Source organism: Lactuca sativa, chromosome 5 (genome assembly GCF_002870075.4).
Source record: "Lactuca sativa cultivar Salinas chromosome 5, Lsat_Salinas_v11, whole genome shotgun sequence".
NCBI classification, from domain to species: domain Eukaryota; kingdom Viridiplantae; phylum Streptophyta; class Magnoliopsida; order Asterales; family Asteraceae; genus Lactuca; species Lactuca sativa.
The window spans coordinates 305,823,143-305,838,194 of record NC_056627.2 but is presented as its reverse complement, the minus strand read 5'-3'; positions in this window follow the sequence as shown (position 1 = coordinate 305,838,194).

The following is a 15,052-nucleotide window of genomic DNA, read 5'->3' as shown; positions in this document are numbered from 1 at the left end:
CTTAAAAACAATATTCATATAGAGGGTGGTGGTTGTGGGTGTGGTCTAGGTAGTGGTGGCGATTTCTAGCAAATATATATCCAAGATGAATAGCGAGTTCTAGCAAAAATAATAGTTTTTAATTTTTTTTATAAGAATCTTACAAACCCATATTTATGGCAAAAAAAAAAAACAATATATCAAGGTTGTAAAAATCGCGATCATGATCATAGAATTGTATACGAGGTAGGATCATAAAATCACGATTCGATCCGATCCCACCTACCTTGATTGTTTTCGAAAAAATATAAAACAATTAAATAAAAAAAAATAAGGGAAATCTTCGAAAAAATCCTAATATTTCACCATAATTTACGAAAAAGTCTCAAATTAAAATTAGTTTATAAAAACTCCCGATTACCGGAAAAAATGACGATATGACCATTTTTTTTGCGGTTTATCGGTTTCAATACTTACTCGGTTTCATTAAAGTCTCATTATTTTACAATAAATTTCATTAAAGTCTCATTATTTTACTATAATTTGGGACTTATTGGTAAATTATAATAAAATAATGAGACTTTATTAAAATCAGGTAAGTAATGAAACCGATAACCGGAAAAATACGATCAAATCATCGTTTTTACTAGTAATTATGGCTTTTCGTAAACAAATTTTAATTTGTGATTTTTCGTAAATTAAAGTAAAATATTGATACTTTTCTAAAGATTTTCCAAAAAATAATAATAAACTAAATTTATCACTTTCCGATTTTTACTCTATAATGTTTAAAAGTATTTATAGGATTTGAAGTGAACCCAATATTAGAGATATTTTTCATGTTTTGAACCAATGATTTAATTTTTTTTTTTTTTTTTTGGATCTTAGAATCCTAATCCTAATTCTACAATTCTAATCTAGTAAACCAAAAAACAATACTATAAAATATTACGTTCTTAACTACCTTGCAATATACAATAGCTTTTAAACATAAAATATTAAAAATATATTAAAATGTTTTTTTTGCAGGTGACTAATGGTTTTCAGAGGTCATGGGTGCTATTGTTTTCACAAATGCTATTATTCATCTACCAGGATAATGTTTTTTTTTGAAGTTTTCTTCTGTAATTAGATTTTTTAAAGTCTATTTTTACATCAAAAGTATATATATATATATATATATATATATATATATATATATATATATATATATATATATATATATATATATATATATATATATATATAAAAGGATGGAGTGATGACTCAATAAGTGAGAACTACGACAACAAATCTTTGCCGCATGATTGAATAAATAAATGGTGGAGATTTGATTTTATTTATCGTCGTTATCTCACGAGATGATATGACGTTTTTGTAATTATACGCGAGATTTTGATATATTTCGGCAAAGATTAATTGTTCTGAGGTTAAACAGATGTACATTTCTGCCCCCCTCCCCCCCCCCCCCCCCCCCCTCATGTTCCTCTTCATACTATGTGTTAAGCCCTTATTTGGTGGATTTTTTTCCCACTCACTCGTTTTTTTGCCATAACTTTGTTTTGAACAAAACATTTGAAAAACCTAAGTTTTTAAAATTTAATTCTCTATAAAATTAGCATAATAATGAAAATTTGAAAAAAATATATTTTTTTTATCAAAAATAAGAATTATTTTTTCCAAAAATCACAAAAATTTAAGGGATAATTCTACTCAATACAATAGTGACTTTGTAGAATAAAATTCTGAAATAAGTTTTTGAAGTATTTATTTTTAATTTTAAGAAGTGTAACATCCTGAAATCAGGTATACCTCCTTGGCCCTTCTTCTTTCCTGAAGTTGTCAGTTTTAGCCATTATGTAGTTTATGTGATGATCGAGTACGTTGGGCATAATATAGAGTACGTCGCGTGTACTCGTGAGCATATTCATGATGCGGAGGTTGCCTAGTACGCGGGGCATACCGGGCCCATAATGAAACCCTAATTCTAAGTGAGCCCCCTATTTAAAGAACGTTATGGCCTCATTGTTGGCCACCATTTCCAAAGACTTGCCATCTAAAACCCTAATCCTCGTTCATGAAGCAAGAGAGTCCCCTTGAGAGCTTGTTGGTGTGTTCTTGAGCCATAATAGTGGAAAGAAAGCTTTGGAGAAGAAAGAGTAAGAGCCCAAGCACTTGGATCTGAGCTTGGTGGTGTGAGAAGCTTCATTTGGAGGTATAAAGCTTCAAACTTTCTTCCTTTTCTGTTGTGTGTTATCATTTGGGATGTTTTAGGGTTTTTGTCCCAAAAGTTGATGGCTTTGTGAGTTGATGAGCTTTAAGAACCTAGATCTATCCCTTGCTAGTGTATTTCATGTTATGAAGTCATAAAAATCCAATTTTGGTGATTAAGAACTACCCATGCATGAGATATGGCCTTCAGAATGAAAATGGATGAAGGTTTTGAGTGCTTATGACCAAACCAGCCATGCAAAGGCGTAAAGTCTTCGACTTTATGGATTAAGAGACTGTAGGGGGTCCAAATCTGCATTTTGAGCCAAGGTCTTATCTGATTAAGACCATAAGTGAGGAAATAGTGAAACCGGGACATACGATGAGCGTGAATCCCAGTACGCAGGGCGTAGGGTTCAAACAGCCCGATATCAGTGTCGTGGACGAGTACGCCCATCGTAGGAATCTGGTACGCGCAGTGTACTCATAGACGTTGACTTTTGTTGACTTTTAGGGTTTGGTCAACAAATGGACTTTTTGATTCAAAGAAGGGGTAAAATGGTATTTTACCCTTCTATGAGAGCGTAAGGGGGGGGGGGGGTGGTCTAGCTTAATGAGTGTTGTTATTCAATAAGAATTTCTGTTTATGTGTATTAGACGAAGGCTAGACCGAAGATTAGAGTTCTATATTATTTCGAGATAGTTCGAGGTGAGTCTTCTCATTATACCTTACCTAGAGTGGTAGTTATGTGTGACCGGAATGTCGTATGTGCTTATATGTGATATGTGATATATATATGATATGTTATGTTATGAGTTGCCTGGTTCGGACCGGAAGGTCGACAGGGCTTGGACCGGAAGGTCATCATGGTTGGGCCGGAAGGTCATCCGAGTAGGGCCGTAGGGTCAACAGAGTAGGACCGGAAGGTCAACAGAGCAGGACCGAAAGGTCATCATGGTAGGGCCGTAAGGTCTACCAGAGTTGTGGAGCCGGAAGGTCCACTGAGACACATTGACCGAAAGGCATCATAGAGCTTTAGCCTCGAGTGGCTAATTTATATACATGTGGTATTTTGGGGAACTCATTAAGCATTCTTGCTTATCGTGTTATGTGTTATGTGTTTCAGGTACCTCAGAGGATCGCAGGAAGGCACCGGCGTGATCTTACACACACACGGGACATTGACTTATGATTGTGGATCCAGGATTTGATATGATATTTAGAAAACTTTGTTGACTATTATGGTGTTTTATATGAAATGACATGTGTTTTGTTTAATTAAAAATGAAAAATTTTATTTGAAAAATCATGTCGTTACAAGTTGGTATCAGTGCCTTGGTTTGAGGGATTTAGATACACCTTCGGGTATATCTGGACTCAAAATGAGGATTTGAGAAAAGTTTTCAAAAAGAAACAATTTTTCTAAAGAGAGAAAAGGATTTCTAGAAAAGAGCAGTGTGTACAATCAGCCAGCGCCCGAACGGTGATTTCCCAAAATACCCTTATGTTATGTGTTATGTTGTTATGAGATGTGTTATGCATGCTAGAGTAGGCTATGTAATTCATATCTTAGGACTAGAGTGGCCTGATATGTGATGCCTTAGCCTAGAAGTTTCTGCTGCTATGAGTTGCTTTGAGTGCATGTAGGTAGCAGAGAGTAGCATGTCAGATGTCTGCTAGAGAGTAGGTTGTATTCAGGGTGGTATAGAGTACTTTCGAGTTAGGATCCTAGGAGGAGGACTTGGTGTGGATACGAATACGGTGTGGAAGGTAGTATTGGGCCCGTACTACTGAAAGCACCGGATCGGTAAGCATTCCAAGTAAGAATCCTTAAGGTGATAAGGAACAAGTATGAATGGTTGATCGAGTATGAGTAATATCGGTCGAGTCTCTGATTATTTTATGTCGTATTTTCAGAGGCATCATGGTGGGTACGCGCCACACTCCAGAGAGCAGCGGTGATAGCGATGATGAGATTCGCAGGACGATTCACGATAAGGTGGTTGCTGCCATTTGAGATGTGATGTCGGAGATGTTTGGGTCTATCAAGACCACGCTGATTGAGACATTTGACGAGCGACACGCTGCTCTTACCGATGCTGTTGTTGCTGCAGCCACCGCAACCATTGCTGCTGCTAGGCCACAGGGGGTGACTCGTTGCTGTACCGAAAGTTCAGCAACATGAAGCCACCAGAGTTTGATGGGACTCAGGATCCGATAGCAGCGATGAGATGGATTTATGACATTAAGGGATGCTTCTATACATGTTCTTTTCCAGAGCATCTCACGATACAGTTCGCACTGAACCAGCTTCGCTCGGGAGCGAAGGACTGGTGGAAGTTTGTGGCCGATTTCTCTACTGCAGAGCTTACCGCTGTGACTTGGGAGAAGTTCACTGCTATGTTCTGAGATGAGTACGTTCCCCCAGTGGAAAGGGAATGGTTGGCCCAGGAGTTCTTGTCCCTCAAGAAGGGGACTGAGTCTGTGACTGTGATTACGTGGATCTTTCATGAGAGGGCGTTGTTATGCCCTGAGCATGTGTCTACCGAGCAGGCACGTATGAGCCGATATCTGAGCATACTGAGGAGAGACATCCGTGAGTTCGTGACGAACTCGACATATCGAACATTTGCCGAGCTCCAGGCAAACGCTGGGAAAAGGGAGATCGAGCTAGAGACTCAGGCCAGGGAGGAGGCGGAGTCTCAGATGAGGGATATACGGCTGGAATAGTCTCAGCCAACGGCCAAGCGGGAAAAGCCCGTTGATTCGAGATCGGGAGGCCAGAAGGGCCACACTTGTGGAAAGTGCGGTAAGAGTCACAAGGGAGTATGTCGATCAGGTGCTTTTCTATAAGTGCGGAAAGGAGGGGCATATAGCCAAAGATTGCCCCAAAGGGTTCACAGTCTGTTTTCACTGTAACCTGACTGGCCATCGGAAGTCCGAATGCCCGCAGTTGTTGTAGGGGTCATCGTAGTGATCTACACCTACTGCTATCCGATCTAGGGAGAGTCGGCCAGTGAAGGTCGAGGCACCGAAGGCTAGCCGGAGAGCCTTTCGGTTGAACGCAGAGGAGGTCCGCACAGCATCCAACGTTGTGGTTGATATGTGATATTTGTTTATTCTTTTTCTTATATATGGTGCTTATTTGTGATAATGTTTAGTTACTTTTCTTGTGAGTTATGTACCTGCTTTGATCGTTTTTGACTCAGGTGCGAGTCGATCTTTCGATTTTTTAGCATTTAGTTGCCACATTTGTATGCAAAGAGAGGCGTTGAGTCGAGCATGCGGTGTTTGCGACTGATGTGATCCGGGGATGTGTGCTCGAGATTTTCGGGGTTGAGTTTCTGATAGATCGGGTACCGATCGCGATAAGTGATTTCTGTGTTATTGTGGGCATGGATTGGCTTTGTCGATACGGAGCTATGATCGACTGCAAGCGTCAGATGGTGACAATACGAGACCCTAGTGGGGGAGTGCTTAATATATATGGAGAGGGTACCAGATCTGGGTCAGCATTTTGTTCAGCTGCCAGAGCGAGACAGAGCTTGCAGCAGGGTTGCATCAGTTTTCTGGCGTATGTGTTGGATATGCGTGATGTTTCGGAGAGACCGAGTTCTATCGCTGAGGTTCTGGTGGTTAGCAAGTTTCCGGCCATTTTCCCCAAGGAGTTACCGGGCGTGCCTCCCGAGAGGCAGGTGGAATTGCGCATTGATTTGCTTCCAGGGGCGGTAGCTATCGCCAAGGCACCGTATCGCCTTACGCTGCCAAAGATGCAAGAATTATTCTCGTAGCTTCATGAGCTGTTAGGCAAGGGATTTATCTGACTGAGTATCTTGCCGTGGGGAGTGCCGATCCTTTTTGTTAAGAAGAAGGATGGTTCACACCGGATGTGAATTGATTACCGGGAGTTGAACAAGTAGACGGTCAAGAACGTTATCCGTTATTGAGGATCGACGATCTGATTCGATCAATTACTGGGTGCATCTTGGTTCTACAAGATCAATTTGAGGTCGGGTTATCATCAAATGAGAGTTCATGAGGAGGATATTCCAAAGACAACATTTAGAACTTGTTATGGGCATTACGAGTTTGTGTTGATGCCTATCGGGCTCATGAATGCACCAACAACGTTCATGGATCTCATGAATCGGGTATGCAGTCCTATGTTGATTCCTTTTGGTGTATTCGAGGTCTAGAGAGCAGCATGAGGAGCATTTGAGAGAGGTTCTCGGAGTGTTGAGATCGGAGTGGCTTTATGCCAAATTCTCCAAGTGTGATTTCTTGTTATGAGAGGTCCAGTTTTTGGGACACCTCGTTAATGAGAATGGGATTTTGGTCGACCCGGCCAAAATTGAGGCGGTTATGAGTTGGGAGGTGTCGAGATCCCCCACCGAGATCAGGAGTTTTCTGGGGTTAGCCGGCTACTACCGGAGGTTTATCAAAGATTTCTCCAAGATTGTTGTTCCTCTCACCAAGTTGACCCGGAAGGGTGGTGCTTTTGTTTGAGGTCCCGATCAGCAGACCTCGTTCGAGACTCTTCGCCAGAGGTTGTGCGAAGCTCCGGTGTTTACTGGGATGCATCTATATACGGGCTAGGTGGAGTGCTTATGCAGAGGGGGCACGTGATAGCATATACATCGAGGCAACTGAAGCCTCATGGGACGAGGTATCCCACTCATGATTTAGAGTTGGGGGCAGTGGTGTTCTCCCTCAAGATCTGGTGCCATTACTTGTACGGGGTTCGGTGTATCATTTACACGGACCACAAGAGCTTAAAGTGTCTGATGGATCAGCCCAACCTGAATATGCGCCAGAGGAGATGGTTGGACGTGGTAAAAGATTACGATTATGATATTATCTATCACCCAGGCAAGGCTAACGTGGTGGCCGATGCCCTGAGCCGCAAGGAAAATAGTGCCTTGATTCGGGATATTTGCATGAGGATGACAATGATGAAACTGGTATTGGATACCAATCGAGAGGCCCAGGCGGAGCCCATGAGACCAGAGAACTGCAAGAAGGTGCAGCTGATCAGCCAGGTGTCCGAGTTTGTGATGGATAGTCGGGGGCTTTTGACCTTTCGAGGTCGGATTTGGGTACCATATGCGGGCGGGGCTCGTAGTACTTTGATGGAGGAGGCGCATAGGTCAAAGTTTTCGATCCATCCCGGGGCTAATAAGATGTATTTGGATCTGAAGAGAGACTATTAGTGGCCCTGTATGAAGACGGATGAAGCGTGGGTAGTTGAGAGGTGCCTGACCTGCCGTCGGGTCAAGGAAGAGCACCAACATCCACATGGTCCATTACAGCCTTTGGAGATTCCCTAGTGGAAGTGGGAGCAGATCTCGATGGAATTTGTTACCAAATTGTTGAGGATGGAGCGTGGAGTGGATGCGATCTGGGTGATTGTGGATCGGTTGACGTAGATTGCTCACTTCCTTCCTATTAGTGAGAGCTCTTCTACTGAGAGGCTGGCAGAGATTTATGTGCGAGAAGTGGTGGCTCGTCATGGAGTGTCGATGTCCATAGTATCAGATCGGGATGTGCGCTTTACTTCCAGATTCTAGAAGAAGTTCCATGAGGAGTTGGGAATTCGATTGTGCTTTAGTACCGCCTATCACCCACAAACAGATAGGCAGAGTGAGTGGACGATTCAGATGCTCGAGGACATGCTTCGGGCATGCGTTATGGATTTCAGTGGGAGTTGGGACTCCTACCTAACTCTGGCTGAGTTTTCCTATAACAACAACCATCACTCGAGCATCGGTATGCCTCCCTTTGAGCTTCTGTATGGGAGTAGGTGTCGTACTCCCATCTGTTGGGGAGAGGTGGGGCAGAGAGTTATGGGCGGTACTGAGATAGTGTTGAAGACGATTGAGCAGATTAAGTAGGTCTGACAGAGGTTGCAAACGGCTCAAAGCCGTCAGAATAGTTACGCAGATAGACGACGATCCGAGCTTGAGTTTCAGGTCGGAGATCTTATGCTTTTGAAAGTTTCCCCTTGGAAAGGAGTAATTCAGTTTAGGAAGCGGGGTAAGTTGGGGCCTCGATATATTGGACCTTTCATGGTGATTTCCAGGTTAGGCAAAGTAGCATATCAGTTGGAGCTACCTGAGGAGTTGAGCCAGATCCATAACACCTTCCACGTGTCCCAGTTGCGGAAGTGTGTGGCTGATGAGACGACAGTAGTACCATCAGAGGATATTCATGTGGATGAGAGCTTGAATTACATCGAGAGGCCGGTCGCGATCCTAGATCGAAAAGTGAAAGTTCTGAGGAACAAGGACGTGCCTCTGGTTCAGTTCCAGTGGCAGCATCGGAGGGGATCCGATTTGACTTGGGAACCGGAGTTGGAGATGCAGGAGCAGTACCCCAAGTTATTTGCGGAGCAAGACTTCGAGGGCGAAGTCCGATTCTAGTGGGGGAGAATTGTAACATTTGACATCCCCAAAATCACGGCCAGAAAAGACCGGTTTCATTTATGCTTTTAAAATAGTTTCAGAGTAAATCCATTGATTTAAAAGAGTTGCGGAATTTGTTCCCAAAACAAAATATGATGAAATAAAGTTTATCAAAGCATTTCATCAAGAGATGCATTTTCATTATATAACAATATTTGGGATGTCATGTTCTGATAAACAAACCAAAAGCTTAAACAACAAAAGATAGACCATACAACAGGTCTAATATCAAAAGATCTTGATAAGTCATCCAACTTATGCTCTTGCGCCACTACTTGTAATACAACAAAACTGATTGGGTCAGGCTTGGGAGCCTGGTGAGCATATAGGGTTTTCAACCCACAATAAACAATTATATTTAATTTCACCAACCAACAATAACCCGATTACCCATTCCTGTTATCCTCACTTTACATCCCTAAAACAACATCTATCTCAAGTGACCTAATCTAAGATTTTTATCGGGATGGACATTACTGCAAAGGGGTTTCTTCAACAGTAGATGTCCTAATGGCAACCATGAGGGGGATAAAGTACACCGGTGAACACATCGTTCACAACACCTACATGTTATGAGCCTGCTAGCGTTCCACAGGACTATCTAGAAAGAGTCTGTGGTCGTTATCCATACTCCGCTGAATAACTAGATCAACAACAACAACATCGAGGCCTCTCATATGTTTATCACATCAAATATGTACCCATGTTCTATCCAACATATTAGTAGATAAAAAATGTATTTTTATTCATAGTTTAAAACCTGTATAGTATTCTCATGCAATACATATTCCAAACAACAGATGAGACACATACACATAACACGTATTTCATAGAGAATAAATCGTATATGTGAGATAGAAGAAAGTATATATACATTCACACATATAACAACAAAATACACACATAACACGTATTTCGTATAAAATACTTCAGAATTATGCGTTAGAAGAAAGTGACTACACACTCACTTGATCAGAAGATGATCGGACAACACTACGACTTGTAGAAGTAGTATTCTTCAGTAGATCAGGAAGATCTTCACAAAAATTGGCTTCACGCGGGCAGAGCTTCGGCTCGGGAAACTAACTTCTCGGGATCCTCGGGGCTTCAGGACTTGCTTTGGGGCTCGGGAATGATACTGGGGCTTCGGGGTACAACTTGCACGCAAAACGATGCAAAACGGGAGAGAGAGAAGGGAAATTGAGCAAAAGGATCGGCTGCCCTCGCATGCCCTTTTATAGAGGCTGAAGCCTCGCATTACGCTGGGCGTAATGCTTCGGTACGCGGGGCGTACTCCAGATTCGTCATTGCATGCATCATCGGAGCACTTGAGTGCGAGGTGGGTCACGCTTTGATGTACACTGGGTGTAGTGTGGATCGGATTGCTGACTCCTCCGGATAACCATCCGAATTAAAGATTAAATAATAAATATTAATTATTTAAAAACTTCAGAAATTGATATCTTCTTCATACGAACTCCGTTTTCGACGTTCTTTATGTCCACGTGTAGGTGAGACTTCGCTCTACAACTTTCGTTTAGACTCCGTCGGCTAATTTTGAATTTATTTTTATTATTTATTTTTAGTAGGCCGGGATAATAAAACTCCGTTATAAATTCATAACTTCTTCGCCTGACGTCTGTTTTCGTCTGTCTTTTCACCAATGCACTACTATCAACAAAATCTTAGATTCTTGTTTAGATTGTTTCGACCAACAATCACTCGATCTCGAATTCGAGTTTCGGGCTGCATACTACTAAGCTGAAACTTAGAAAAATCATAACTTCCTCATACGAAATCAGACTTAGGCATTTTTTTATGCACGATCTTGGTTTAACGAACTCTATGACTTTTGGTTAGATCACTAAGGTTGAATATCGCTCTATCTTAATTTCGTATTTTACGTCATTCAGCGTCGTGCCAGTTCTGTCGCGAAACTTCGACAGATCATAACTTCTTCGTTATAACTCGGATTTTGGCATTCTATATATATTCGGAAACCTCGTTTCAACTACTACAGCATTATCCTTAGATATCAGCTTTATCTAATATTTCATTTTGACGCTTATTTTTATTCTTAATTCAATTAAGACACACAAGTAAGCACAAGACACATAATACTCAAATAATACACTTCTATTATTTCAAAACGGGTTACAAATGTTAACCTAGACTATTACATCACTATTAATGACAAGCCCAAAAACACGGGCATTACAATTCTCTCCACCTTAGAATGATTCCATCCCCGGAATCACACATCAACAAACAAATGCGGGTAGCGACTCATCATGTCACTCTCCGTCTCCCAGGTGAGATTCGGCCCATTCGTGTGTTTTCATCGGACAAGCACTAACTCGAACATCTTGCGCCTCAACTTCTTAGTCTTTCGGTCAACGATTGCCTCTGGTTCTTCAATAAACCTTTTGTTCTCATCGATTCTTAACTCCAAAAGTGGAATCATGTCGGGAACTTCTCCTGTGAACTTCCTCTAATAACACACATGAAAAGTGTTATGAATACCATTCAGTTCTTCGGGTAATTTGAGCTTGTAAGCTTCGTTCCCAATCCTCTGAAGAACTTTAAACGGTCCAATAAAACTTGGATTCAACATTCCCCTTTTACCAAATCTTATAAGTCCCTTCCACGGAGAGACTTTAAGCAAAACCGAATCTCCAACTTCAAAAGTCATCGGTCTTCGCTTTTTGTCAGCATAGCTCTTTTGATGATCCTGAGCTGCTAACATTCTTTCCCTAATTATTTTCACCTTTTCCGCAGTCTGATGGACTATCTCCGGTCCCATAAACTGCTTTTCCCCAGTCTCAAGCCAACAAGATGGCGTACGAAACTTCTATCCATACAAAGCTTGATAAGGTGCCATCTTTATGCTCGAGTGGAAACTATTATTGTAGGAAAATTCTACCAAAAGTAAATGTTCATCCCAATTACCTTGGAATTCTAGGGTACATGCTCTCAACATATCTTCAAGTGTTTGTATCGTCCGTTCGCTCTGACCATTAGTTTGTGGATGCTAAGCTATACTCAAACACAACTTGGTACCCAATTCCTCTTGTAGACTTCTCCAAAATCGCGAGGTTAAACGGCTGTCACGATCTGACACATTCGTTAACAGAACACCGTGAAGCCTCACAATTTCCTTCTCATAAGAATTTGCAAGCTTTTCCATAGACCATTTCTCATTGGCTGCTATGAAATGCACACTCTTAGTGAATCGATCAACGACCACCCAAATCATGTCGTGACCACTTTTCGTTTTGGGCAGTTTAGTGACAAAATACATAGCAATGTCTTCCCACTCACCCATAGGCACAGGCAATGGTTCTAAACTCACGTACGTTTTTTGATGTTGCGTCTTTACTCTCGCACAAGTCACACACTCGGCCACATACTTTGCAATATCAAGCTTCATCGTCGGCCACCAGTAGTAGGGTTTCAGGTCCCGATACATTTTAGTGCTACCGGGATGAATCAAGTACATGGTTTTGTGAGCTACTTCCATCAGAAGATCTCTGACTCCTCCATTCTTAGGTATCCAAATCCGATCTTGGAACACCTTCAGTCCATGACTGTTTATACCGAACACCAACGTTTTACCCAAACGTTCTTCTTTTCGATCATTCTTCATAGAAGCTTCCTCTTGAGCTTTCTTTATACTCTCCACAATTGTTGAGACAACTTCTATTCTCAACGCACTTGGCCTTTTTCTTTCCGACTGAGAGCATCAGCAACAATATTAGCCTTACCGAGGTGATAAAGTATCTCGCAGTCATAGTCCTTAATTAACTCTAGCCAGTGTCGTTGCCTCATATTCAATTCCTTCTGACTAAAGAGATATAAGAGACTCTTATGATCAGTGAAAAGTTTGCACTTCGTGCCATAGAGGTAATGCCTCCATATTTTCAGAGCGAAACTATTGTTGCCAACTCCAAATCATGGGTTAGGTAGTTCTTTTCATGCTCTTTCAGCTATCTAGATGGGTACGCGATCACCCTTTCTCTTTGGGTCAAAACACAACCCAATCCAACCCCAGACGCATCGCTATAAACAACGAAGTCTTCAACTCCATCGGGTAGAGATAAAATGGGTGCCTCGCATGGTTTCTTCTTTAGCTTCTCAAATGCTTCTTTATGCTTATCACTCTAAGCATAAGTAGCTCCTTTGTTGGTCAAAGCTGTTAATGGACTGGGGATCGAAGAAAAGCCTTGGATAAACCTTCGATAATATCCTATTAATCCTAAAAAACTTCGGATCTCCATGGGACTTTTTGGTTGTTCCCACTTCATCACAACTTCAATTTTTGCTGGATCAACCATTATCCCTTCTTGGTTGACCACGTGACCCAAGAATTGGACTTATCGAATCCAAAAATCACATTTGGAGAACTTAGCATACACCTTCTCCTTCTTCAAGACTTCTAACACTTCTCTCAAGTGTCTGCCATGCTCCTCTTGTCTTTTTGAGTAAATCAGAATGTCATCTATGAACACTATCACAAATTTATCTATGAGCAGATTACAAACCCGATTCATTAAATCCATGAATGTTGCTGGAGCATTAGTTAGTCCAAAGGACATAACCAAAAACTCATAGTGTCCATATCGTGTTCTGAATGCAATCTTCTCTATATCCTGCTCTCTTACTTTTAGCTGATGATATCCTGACCTTGGGTCGATCTTTGAAAAATAACTCGAACCTTGTAGTTGATCGAACAGGTCATCAATCCTCAACAATGGATATCTATTCTTTATTGTTTCCTTGTTCAGTTCTCTTAATCGATGCACATTCTCATACTTCCATCTTTCTTCTTCACGAATAACATCGGAGCTCCCCAGGGTGATGAACTAGGTCTAATGAAACCTTTGTCCAATAACTCCTGGAGTTGCATCATTAGCTCCTTCATCTCCGTTGGTGCTAATCGATAAGGTGCTTTTGATATAGGCATCGTACCTGGTAACAAGTCTATTCTAAACTCCACTTGTCTATCAGGCAGTAATCTGGGAAGATCTTTAGGAAATACTTCCAGATAATCACACACGACAGGAATGCTCTGCATCGCCTTTTTCTCCTTCTTAGCATCGATCACGAATGCCAAATATGATGTACATCCTTTGGCCAAACACTTTCTGGCTTTCATTAGCGAAATGATTCCAAAATTTACTCTGCGTTTGTCTCCATACACCATAAATGACTCTTTCCCTGGCGGATTTACCTTTACAATCATCTTCTTGCACAATATTTCGGCGTCATTGGCGCTAAGCCAATCCATTCCCAGCACGATGTCGAAACCATTTAGTTCGATAGACAATAATTCCTCGTGGAACTTATTCCCATTCAAGTCAATTAAGATGTTTTTCATACGATGGATAACAGGTACAAACTTGCCACTAGCAACTTCGACTAATAAAGCATTATCTAGTCTATCAACAGGCAAAGCTAGTTTTCTACTAATTCATGCGAAATAAAAGAGTAGTTGTGTGACAACCCGAAATTTCTATTTTGTACAAATAATATCAAGTCAATAGAAGTTAGAACAGTTGCAGTAAATTTTCAAACTTTTAGTATAAGTTTGAGTATTTTAGGATTTACATTTAAAGAGATATCAGGAGAAAGGATGCACTAGGATTTTGTGCAAATCTGTTATTCAAAAACTCTATGATATTAGAGTTCGCTGCCTGAATAATGTAACGACCAAAATTTCAAAACAATTAAAACTTTTCAAAAACCACCCATTTTAATAACGTTGTTACAAAAAGGTTTTTAATACATTATTTAACAGAGTATTTTCCCAGGTTCATTTCATAAAACACCAACGCGAGGAACGGTACGATCATGCCTTCGCCTTGCCACAGACTCCTGAGAACCTAAAAACATAAAACCACAACTGTAAGCCCGAAAGCTTAGTGAGATACCCCCAAAATACCAACCACATATACGCCCTTCCAGGACACGACCTTCTGGTCCAAGACATATCGCCTTCCGGCCCAAAACATATTGCCTTCCAGCCCATAACATATTGCCTTCCGGCCCATACATATCGCCTTCCGGCTAATAGCATAAAATGCATACATAACATAACAGATCATAGAACGACCATGCATACCGGGTCACACCTCAGACCAAGCAACCATACATATAACATATAATCATATAATAGTTCGCAGTCAGCAATCGATCAACAGATCACATAACATATCATTACCCTAACCAAGATACCAGCCTAACCGGTCACTAGCATAACATCACCCTACGAATCAGTTAACATACTAATTACACACATACGCCTTTCCAGGCCGTGACCTTCCGGTCCACATCGCAATGCCTTACGGCCCACAACATGTAATGCCTTCCAGCCCACAACATATAATGCCTTCCGGCCCAT